Source organism: Tachysurus fulvidraco, chromosome 3 (assembly GCF_022655615.1).
Source record: "Tachysurus fulvidraco isolate hzauxx_2018 chromosome 3, HZAU_PFXX_2.0, whole genome shotgun sequence".
NCBI classification, from domain to species: Eukaryota; Metazoa; Chordata; class Actinopteri; order Siluriformes; family Bagridae; genus Tachysurus; species Tachysurus fulvidraco.
This window is the reverse complement of record NC_062520.1, coordinates 24,054,281-24,063,730: the sequence shown is the minus strand read 5'-3', so window position 1 is coordinate 24,063,730 and position 9,450 is coordinate 24,054,281. Positions and strand designations below refer to the sequence as shown.

Sequence of the window (9,450 nt, the reverse complement as noted above, 5' to 3'; positions counted from 1 at the left end):
TGATCGGATTGCTCTCTTCCAGGGTGTCAGTGACCCCATCCACATGGCACAATGGCTCACTCGATGGTTTTATGAGCAGGAAAACTTAAATGTAAATCATATGCCATGGCCTTTAGAGTCACCAGATCACAATCCAATTGAACACCAGTGGAACCTTTAATGTCAAAACACCAACTGAGGGAATGTTTAAAAAAAAAAAAAAATCCCTCCAGCCTCCGACACAGTTGAGTTCACTGTAAAATGTACACCAGTGTGCACCGAAGCTGTTCCTGCTCCCATGGCGGCTCAACACCTTACCGGCACGTATACATCAGCACACACAGCTGCAAATGTATTTGTATTACTATCACCCTGATTATTTAACCTTTACACCGTCCTTTTGATATCTGGGAGCCTATAAATACATGTCCATGAGATGACCATGAGCGAGGATGCTGAGGCAGCTAAAAACCTGCTGACCCTACAATACACTAGTGTATTACAATAAACTCACCCACGCAGATCCAAGTGTGTGTGTGTATGTGGGGGTAGTAGCAGGGTAGTTGGCATGTGTGATAAATGCATTATTTTAATGATGACGCTCTTCTACGGCTCAGACCTCACACCGATGCTGCCGCTCGTCTTGTATTTGTCAGCATGTAGTCGATTAGATGCCACTTAAGGAAATGTATCGCTGCCACAGAACTGTGGCCTTTGCAAATGAGCAGTGTGATCACCGCCTTCTTTGACCTATAGCTGTGTGTGTGTGTGTGTGTGTGTGTGTGTGTGTGTGTGTGTGTGTGTGTGTGTGTGTGAGAGACCAGTGTTCAACCTTTTGCAGACACTGCATCAAATAGTTCAGTATGTTAAACTTCTTTTTTGTCATTACTTCTCTCAATCTTTCTCTCTCTCTTTCTCTGCAGTGTGTCTCTGCTGAGGTGGCTGTACCTGCTGTGGCTTGCCCTGACTTTGACAAAGTGTTCCCCCTATGCACTGTGTGTGTGTGTGTGTGTGTGTGTGTGTGTGTGTGTGTACGCATTAGATCTATACTGCTTTCAATATTATTATGCAGCGTGTATGAGCGTAATATCACTAGCAGCTTGGTCAGGGTGCGCTGATCCTTTAGTTATATTCATAACAAGCTTTTGGAAAAAAGTGACTTATACATTAAAAAAAAAAAATCACATTGCTAGAAGGTCAAAGAATTGGCTCTCTTGCAGAGCTGGGATTTGAACCCACAACCTTTTGATTATTATCCCTGAGCTCTAACTGCTTATGCAATGTATGAAAATATGAAAATGCTATCATGTTTATCCTTGAGTGTTAATGGAACGTGTGTTTCTCGTGTGCGCCTTTCAGAATATGTGTTGAGAGTGTGTGTGTGTGTGTGTGTGTGTGTGTGTGTGTGTGTGTGTGTGTGTGTGTGTGTGTGTGCGTGCCCAGTTGATGGTTTTCCACGCTTGTCTGGCCATGTTCGCCATTTCTCTCTGTCTCTCTCCTTTATGGTAGCACATACACTCACCCCTGCTCCCCTCCTGTTTTGTTCACCTTGCCTCTCCCCTTTCCTCTTTCCCTCTCTTCCCTTCCCTTTTCCCCTCCCTTTTCCTCTCTCTCTCTCTCTCTCTCTCTCTCTCTCTCTCTCTCTCTCTCTCTCTCTCTCTCTCTCTCTCTCTCTCTCTCTCACTCCCTCTCTCTCGCTCTCCCTCTCTCATTGATAGTAGAGACGATGTGACTGGAATACTGAGTATCTAATCATTATTCCACTAGTGAGGCACAGCTCACAGACAGAATGCCAATTCTGCCAGTCTCTCCCTCTCTTTCTCCCTTGCTTATCTCCCCATCCCCTCCCTCTCTCCCACGCTTTCTCTCTATCCCCTGCTGTGTCCCCAGGTTTCTGTGTTATCTAGGCAAAGGTTAACATTAAAACCTCAAAGACGTAAGGATTAAGGGGACATAGGGCCGTCTGTTTTATGTATCTTTGCATGCATGAAAGGAAGGGCTTGCAAACACTTATGTCCTAGCACAGTGCTATTGTTTGTGTGTGTGTGTGTGTGTGTGTGTGTGTGTGTGTGTGTGTGTGTGTGTGTGTGTGTGTGTGTGTGTGTGTGTGTGTGTTACTATGCCAGTATGAGGAATTTGTGTGTATTGCATAAAAAGGTATTCTGCGTTAAGCTGATACTGAAGCACTAAGGGAAAAGAGGAGAGTAGCATGAGAGAGAGAGAGAGAGAGAGAGAGAGAGAGAGAGAGAGAGAGAGAGAGAGAGAGAGCAGTGAAGAGGACTGCTGCATGACAACAGGTGTAGATGACAACAGTAATTAAGGAGAGACACATTCAAGGGCGCGGGTGTGTGCCTTCATTGCCCGTTTAAAAAAAATTAAATTATACAGTTCTGTGAAAAGGCGGACAGGAGGGATGAAATAGAAAAACTGCAAATAGTGAAAAGATAAATTAAATTAATTGGCTGAATATACAGTATATGCTGTAGTGTCTTTCCAAAAGGGAGCAAGTGAATTTGAATATCAGGTTGGATAATATACACTTAATGGCCACTTTAATAGAAACACCTGTACCGTTGCTCATTACTGCAATTTTTCAATCAGCCAATCATATAGCAGCAGTGCAGTGCATACATTAATACAGATACAGAGTTTCAGAAAATGTGCATATCAAAATGGATGAAAAAATTGTGATCTCGACGTTGGCATGGATATATGTGCCAGGCATGTTAGTTTGGGTATTCTTAGATACTGATGATCCAGGATTTTCATGCACAGCAATGTCTAGTGTTCACCCTAAATATTGCAAAGAACATCCACTGAGCAGCTGAACTGTAAGTAGAAATGCAGCCTCACATTCAGCTTCAGTTTATTTTCATGTGCATGAAGAGTGCTTTTAACATTTATATGTAAGGATATTCTTGTGCTACAGTTGTACACTCTTACCTAGGCACAGTGCAAAATCGAAATCAGTGAATTATTGCATAGTACAAAAAGGTAAAAACTGAAACTTTGGCAAAAATGTAAAGAAGAAAAAAATAGAAGCCTTTATTTGGTCACATGTACATTACAGCAAAGTGAAATTCTTTCTTTGCATATCCCAACTTTGGAGTGCAGGGTCAGCCATGATGATACAGCACCTTAGGAGCATGGAGGGATAAGGGCTTTGATCAAGGGCCCAACAGTAACAGCACTGGTGCTTGAAACCCCAGGCTTCCAATTATCAACCCAGAGCCTTAACCACTTAAACCACCACTTCCCCTTATACAAGTAAAAAATAGTAAACTGTAAACAATATATTCAGTCAGAAATTGACATTCTGAGATTTTGTACATACAGTACAAGGGCAGTAAAAAAATGTGGTGATGAAGTATAGTGCATGGATGATAGAGTGAGTTGTGATTCTAGTGGTGTTATTGGTTAGAGTTGAAGAAGATGCTGTTCTGCAGGCTGCTAAAGTGGAAACTCTTTCTGATCTTGTTTGTCGTTCATCTGCATGTTTTTTGCTCACCATTGTGTTAAAGACTAGTTCATTCATTCATTCATTCATTTTCTACTGCTTATCCGAACTCTCGGGTCACGGGGAGCCTGTGCCTATCTCAGGCGTCATCGGGCATCAAGGCAGGATACACCCTGGACGGAGTGCCAACCCAGCGCAGGGCACACACACACTCTCATTCACTCACACACTATGGACAATTTTCCAGAGATGCCAATAAACCTACCATGCATGTCTTTGGACTGGGGGAGGAAACCGGAGTACCCAGAGGAAACCCCGAGGCATGGGGAGAACGCCACACACACAAGGCGGAGGCGGGAATCGAACCCCCAACCCTGGAGGTGTGAGGCGAATGTGCTAACCACTAAGCCACTAAGCCACCGTGCCACCGTGCCACCCGTAAAGACTAGTTATTGAGTGTTATTTAACATAGAGCAGATTGGATCAGTATTTCTGGGGAAACTCTAAAGACTATTGCATGTGAAAATCCCAGGAGATCAGCAGTTTTTGAAGTACTGAAACCAGCCTGTCTGGCACAAAACAGCCATGTCAGAGTCAGTCAATGAAACCAGTTTTTTCCCAATTTTTCCAAATGTTGTTTGTTGTGAACATTAACTGAAGATCTGTACTGAAATTGATTTATACATCACCTTGCTGGCAAATGATTTGCTAATGGGATAATCAAATTTCTATTAAAGTAATATAGAGACAGTATAGGGGTAAATATATGATATATATTTTAGGGTTTTAATCCCATTTTTGAAGAAAAAAAAAACGGTTCATAAAGCTGATGCGTTTTCAAAGCTCAGGCAGAATCCCATACAATCAAAGAGTGGAGGAGTTGAAGAGTAATGTTGCTCAAATGCCCAGAGATTTAAACTTACAGCCTTCTGATCCCCCAAAGTCATAAAAACAGCACTACTGCCTTTTAATTAGGGATGACAATGAGGTATTGTTGTGACATTCATTCATTCATTTTCTACTGCTTATCCAAACTACTCAGGTCACAGGGTGCCCGATGAGCCTCAGGCGTTATTGAGCATCAAGGCAGGATACACCCTGGACGGAGTGCCAACCCATCGCAGGGCACACACACACACTCTCATTCACTCACACACTCACACACTACGTGCAATTTTTCCAGAGATGCCAATCAACCTACCATGCATGTCTTTGGACCGGGGAGGAGTACCCGGAGGAAACCCCCGAGGCACAGGGAGAACATGCAAACTCCACACACAAGGTGGAGATGGGAATCAAACCCCCAACCCTGGAGGTGTGAGGCAAACATGCTAACCACTAAGCCACCGTGTCCCCCCTTGTTGTGACATATTAACATTAAATCATTTTGCATCAGTATCAGTTTTCAACTGAAAGAGGATGCAATCTAATCTGTTAAGAGTCAGTGGCCTAGACCAAGGATTGACTAGACTGTGGCGTTCTGGCACACTCTTCTAACCACTAGCACACCATTTTAATCACTACTCCCCAGTGCCTTATAATGAGGGCAGATGATTTAGCCAAAGCAGTTGAGAATTGCATTTCTCAATCCCCACAGTGCTTCTATGGCAGTTTTCTGACTTGAGCTCAAAACCTTTTGGTCACTAGCACAGCATATGTCCACATGTGGAAATGTTGCTTTACTTCGTGTCCACATGTGCATGGGTGTTGGTGTAATCTGTGTTCACATTTGGATTTGTGTTGGTATAATGTATCCACGTTTGTTAGTGTATAGTGTATTGGTATAAATCTGTGTTGACATGTCAGTGTGCATTGGTGTAATCTGTGTACACAAGTGGATGTGTGTTAGTGTTATGGTGTAATCTGTGGATGAATGTTTTCCTTATATATGCATAAATGTGCTATTAGATTCCGCTGTTATGCTGATGACACACAACTTTATGCTTCAGTTAAGTCAGATGAGAGACTAGCTTAGTAGGATTGAAGAACGTGTTAAGGACATTAGACAGTGAAATCTTACTAACTAAGAACTAACTAAGACAGAACTGCTCGTACTATTGCTAGACCCACATGCAGCCCAGAGTAAGCAGACTAAGTAGATAAGTAGATAGTATTTCTGTTTCATTATGTGTAGCAGTAAAAGGCTTTTGTGTGATTATTGACTCCAGTCTCTCATTTGAAGCTCATCTAGATAATGTCACTAGGGCCTGCTTTCATCTCAGTATGTTATATTGCTATATATAAATTGCTCAATATTGCTAAGTAAGAAATGTGATGTTATTACATGATGGTCTTGGGCCACAGAACTTTTTTTTTATTTTTTATGATCCTTCACTGCAGGCTATATGGGTAGTACCTGAAGTAAAGGCTACAGCAGAGGACAGAGGCATTTTCTTACAGAGCCCGACAGTCTTCGAATTAGTGTTTGGGAGAAGTGTTTAAGTCCAGGCTGAAAACTATAGATTATAATATAATCATTACCATATAATTCTAGCTTTTTTCTGACTAATTTTTCTTAGGTAAAGGAGTAGATCTGGAGGGTTCATGGGGATAGAGTGTTTAATGAACTGGGATGTCTGGATGCTGTCGCCGTGACACCCTCGCAAGTTGCTCAGGTTTGCTGACTGTGAAGTGGTTGGATGCTTTTTGTCCCAGGAAGCCCTCATGTCTGTGTCACCTTCTGGCTCTCCCTCCTAGTTATACTGTCATAGTCTTGCCAGAGTCCCCCTGCCTGCACATAAGGTACACTGTCTTTAACCATCACATGATTTCAAGCATACCTAATATTTCTCTCTCTCTCTCTCTCTCTCTCTCTCTCTCTCTCTCTCTCTCTCTCTCTCTCTCTCTCTCTCTCTCTCTCTCCCTCCCTCCCCTGAGCTCCCAGAGTGCCGCTACTTCATTCTGATCCATCCTGGCACCCTACCCCATGCTGGAATCTTGTTGCTTGGTGGTGCACTCTGCTGATTTTGTACAGCCCATGACCCATGGGACTGCCATAGATAAAACCAATTGGGGACTGTTATGCCATCTTTGAACTGCCATTGTGTCAGCTTCGTGTTTAGATCTTCAAGTGTGTGTTGGTGTAATGGTGTAATCTGTGAACAGTACACAAGTGGATGTGTGTTGGTGTAATGTGTAATCTGTGAACAGTACACAAGTGGATGTGTGTTGGTGTAATGTGTAATCTGTGAACAGTACACAAGTGGATGTGTGTTGGTGTAATGTGTAATCTGTGAACAGTACACAAGTGGATGTGTGTTGGTGTAATGTGTAATCTGTGAACAGTACACAAGTAGATGTGTGTTGGTGTAATGTGTAATCTGTGAACAGTACACAAGTGGATGTGTGTTGGTGTAATGTGTAATCTGTGAAAAGTACACAAGTGGATGTGTGTTGGTGTAATGGTGTAATCTGTGAACAGTACACAAGTGGATGTGTGTTGGTGTAATGGTGTAATCTGTGAACAGTACACAAGTGGATGTGTGTTGGTGTGATTGTGTAATCTGTGAACACAAGTAGATTTGTTGACATAATGGTTAAAAAATGTGCCAATATGTGGATGTGTCTTATTGTAAAGGTATAATCAGTTTCCAGATGTGCATGTGCTTAAGTGAAATGGTATAATCTGTGTCCACATGTGTATGTGTGTTAGTATACAGTAGTTTGTGTCCACACGTGGATGTGTTCTGGCATCATGATATAATTGTCCACATATGGAATGCACCTGAGGATAATGCTATTTGTATCCCTATATAATTGTATGAATGTGCTTTGTTTATATATATACTACGCATCTTGAAATACGCACGTGTGATGTCTCTTTTGGACTGGAGCCTTCATTTGTTTTCTTTCTGCTTCCCTTGTCTCATTCCTTATTTCCTCGATGGAGGGTGGGAGGGATGGAAGTGGCTGTCTATCTTTAATAAATGGGCAAGAAAAAAAGGAGCAGGATTGAAGGAGGAGGGACAGGAGTGATAGCTCTTTGGATTTAGATTGGAGCATGAGCAGAGGAGGAATGGGGGATACAATGAGCTGAGAGAGAGAGAGAGAGAGAGAGAGAAAGAGAGGGAGGGAGGGGTCGGAGTCAGGGAGTGAATGCAGCTTGCGGTGCCTGCTGTGGAATTACAGCAGAGAACATTGTGAGGGACCTTAAAGGAAGCACTTTAAAAGAAAACGGAGGTTTGAATTGGAAGTACAAATGCGGACACGCTGAAACGTCCATGCCTCCTGAAGAGTGGTGGAAAATCAAGGAGAAAAGAATTGGCAAGATTTGTGGGGCTCTGTCATTTTTCACACCGTAGACTTCAGAGCAGACCGGCAAGTGCCACCCTATTACTGGGATTGTCGCCTCACAGTAAGTGTGGGTTTATGCCATATTGCATCAGGACCATGTCATTCATGCTGATTATTGTGCCATTCATGAATAATCCAGACAAAGGAATGTTGGATGACTTTTGCTGTCATGCTTTTGATTTACCAGGGGAAGTGTGTGCCATACCATAGACTGTGTGAGTGTGTGTTTGTGTGTGCGTATGCGTGCGTGGTGCCAATGTGTGATTGGTATTCCATGTACGGTGTGCGGTGCTCCAAACGGGCTCTGTTCAGAATAGCTCCACAGAGCAGGGATTGTGTTAACCTGCAGAGAACCGCTCTGCTAGAGCGATGAGTTTTTCACAGCTTCTTTCTCTCCTCATTTTGGCATTTTCATCAGGTCTTATTGAAACCCTCTGGGCATTTGTTCCCACACATTTCATTCAAAGTCTAAAGTCTTTCATTCCAAGTCTCTGTCTCTCACTCTCTCTCTCTCTCTCTTACTATATACCCCCTTTCCTCTATTTTGTACCCTTGTTCCTCTTCTTATTCCCTCCATCCTCCCCCTCGCCGTCCCTGCTTCCCTCCATCCCCCACTCTGACTCAGAGAGTGCTGTCCTCTGCTGATGGATTTGAGAGAAACCTGGCCGTCTAACATTCATTTTTGGCTGTGAGCCTTGTCTCCACTTGTTCTCCTGTTCCCTCATTCCTCATTCATTCCATGTTTGTATAAGAAAGATGCAAGAGTCCTTTCTATTGTTCAGATTTAGTCAGAGTGTGCGGTGTAGTGTGTACTGCTGCATCTGGCTTAGAGATCACTCACGTTTTGCCTATGACATTTGTTGCGCATAGACACACACACACAGGCGCACGCATGTGCGTATAACAAGGAGGACATGGCATCAATTGCTACCACTGGTGGCTGATTTAACTCCTGCTATGGTGCCTTTTCACACCTTTTTCTCATGCACACTTAGACACCAGATTTTACTTGTTCACCCTCACATGCATAGTGCTAACGAGCTAAGCCCCCTCATGGCGTGTATGGCTTTGTATTGATTAAGTGCAGTACTCCAGAGAGCTGTTAAAGGCTATAGTTCAAGCTGTCTAGCATTTCCAGATGCCCATATCTCTCAATTTTCCTCCCTCTCTATCTCAACCAGATAATCGCTGAAGCCCTACTCACCGTGTTTAACACACTGACAGCCTGTGTAGCTTTTGAGGCTTTATCTTCTGTCTGTGTATGTTTGGAAAGGAATATGGTGAGGGGGCAAATGAAAATCCAGAACAATGACAGAACCATGAAAAGATGCAGTGAACTCAGTGCTGAGATAACGTGTGGGATAAATAAGACTGACTGAAACGTTGCCCTTTTGCCCATCACTCGTTTCCCGCTAGCAAACTCGCTCCTTCACTTTCATCTTTCATTTCATCTTGCCGAACGTTGGTTCCATCTCGACCTTGCTAAAATAGTACCGAGGGCCTTTCTTTCTATTACTGATTGCTTTCATCACTTGCCTTGTTCCATTTCTCTTCTGTCCACTTGGTTCATTTAAACTTAGTCCATTACATTTGACACAGGCCCCTTAAAAGATCTCCAGGCCTCACAAACAGGCCTCACAATAGATCTCCAGAGTAACCTAATAATTGAATTCAATAGAAATGGTAGACACACAAAGACATGTTTGAGCCATGGTCTTTGA

At 43.1% G+C, this 9,450-nt stretch overlaps 1 protein-coding gene across 1 annotated transcript in view; it reads left to right on the top strand.

Moving 5' to 3' along the window:
- The first annotated feature begins 7,479 nt into the window (after positions 1-7,479).
- The window catches only part of grik5 (glutamate receptor, ionotropic, kainate 5), a 71,693-nt gene continuing 69,722 nt past the window's right edge, over positions 7,480-9,450 (top strand). Inside the window, exon 1 of the mRNA XM_027148123.2 lies at positions 7,480-7,790. The gene's annotated coding sequence lies outside the window, so the exon portion shown is untranslated. The remainder of the gene's footprint in view (positions 7,791-9,450) is intronic.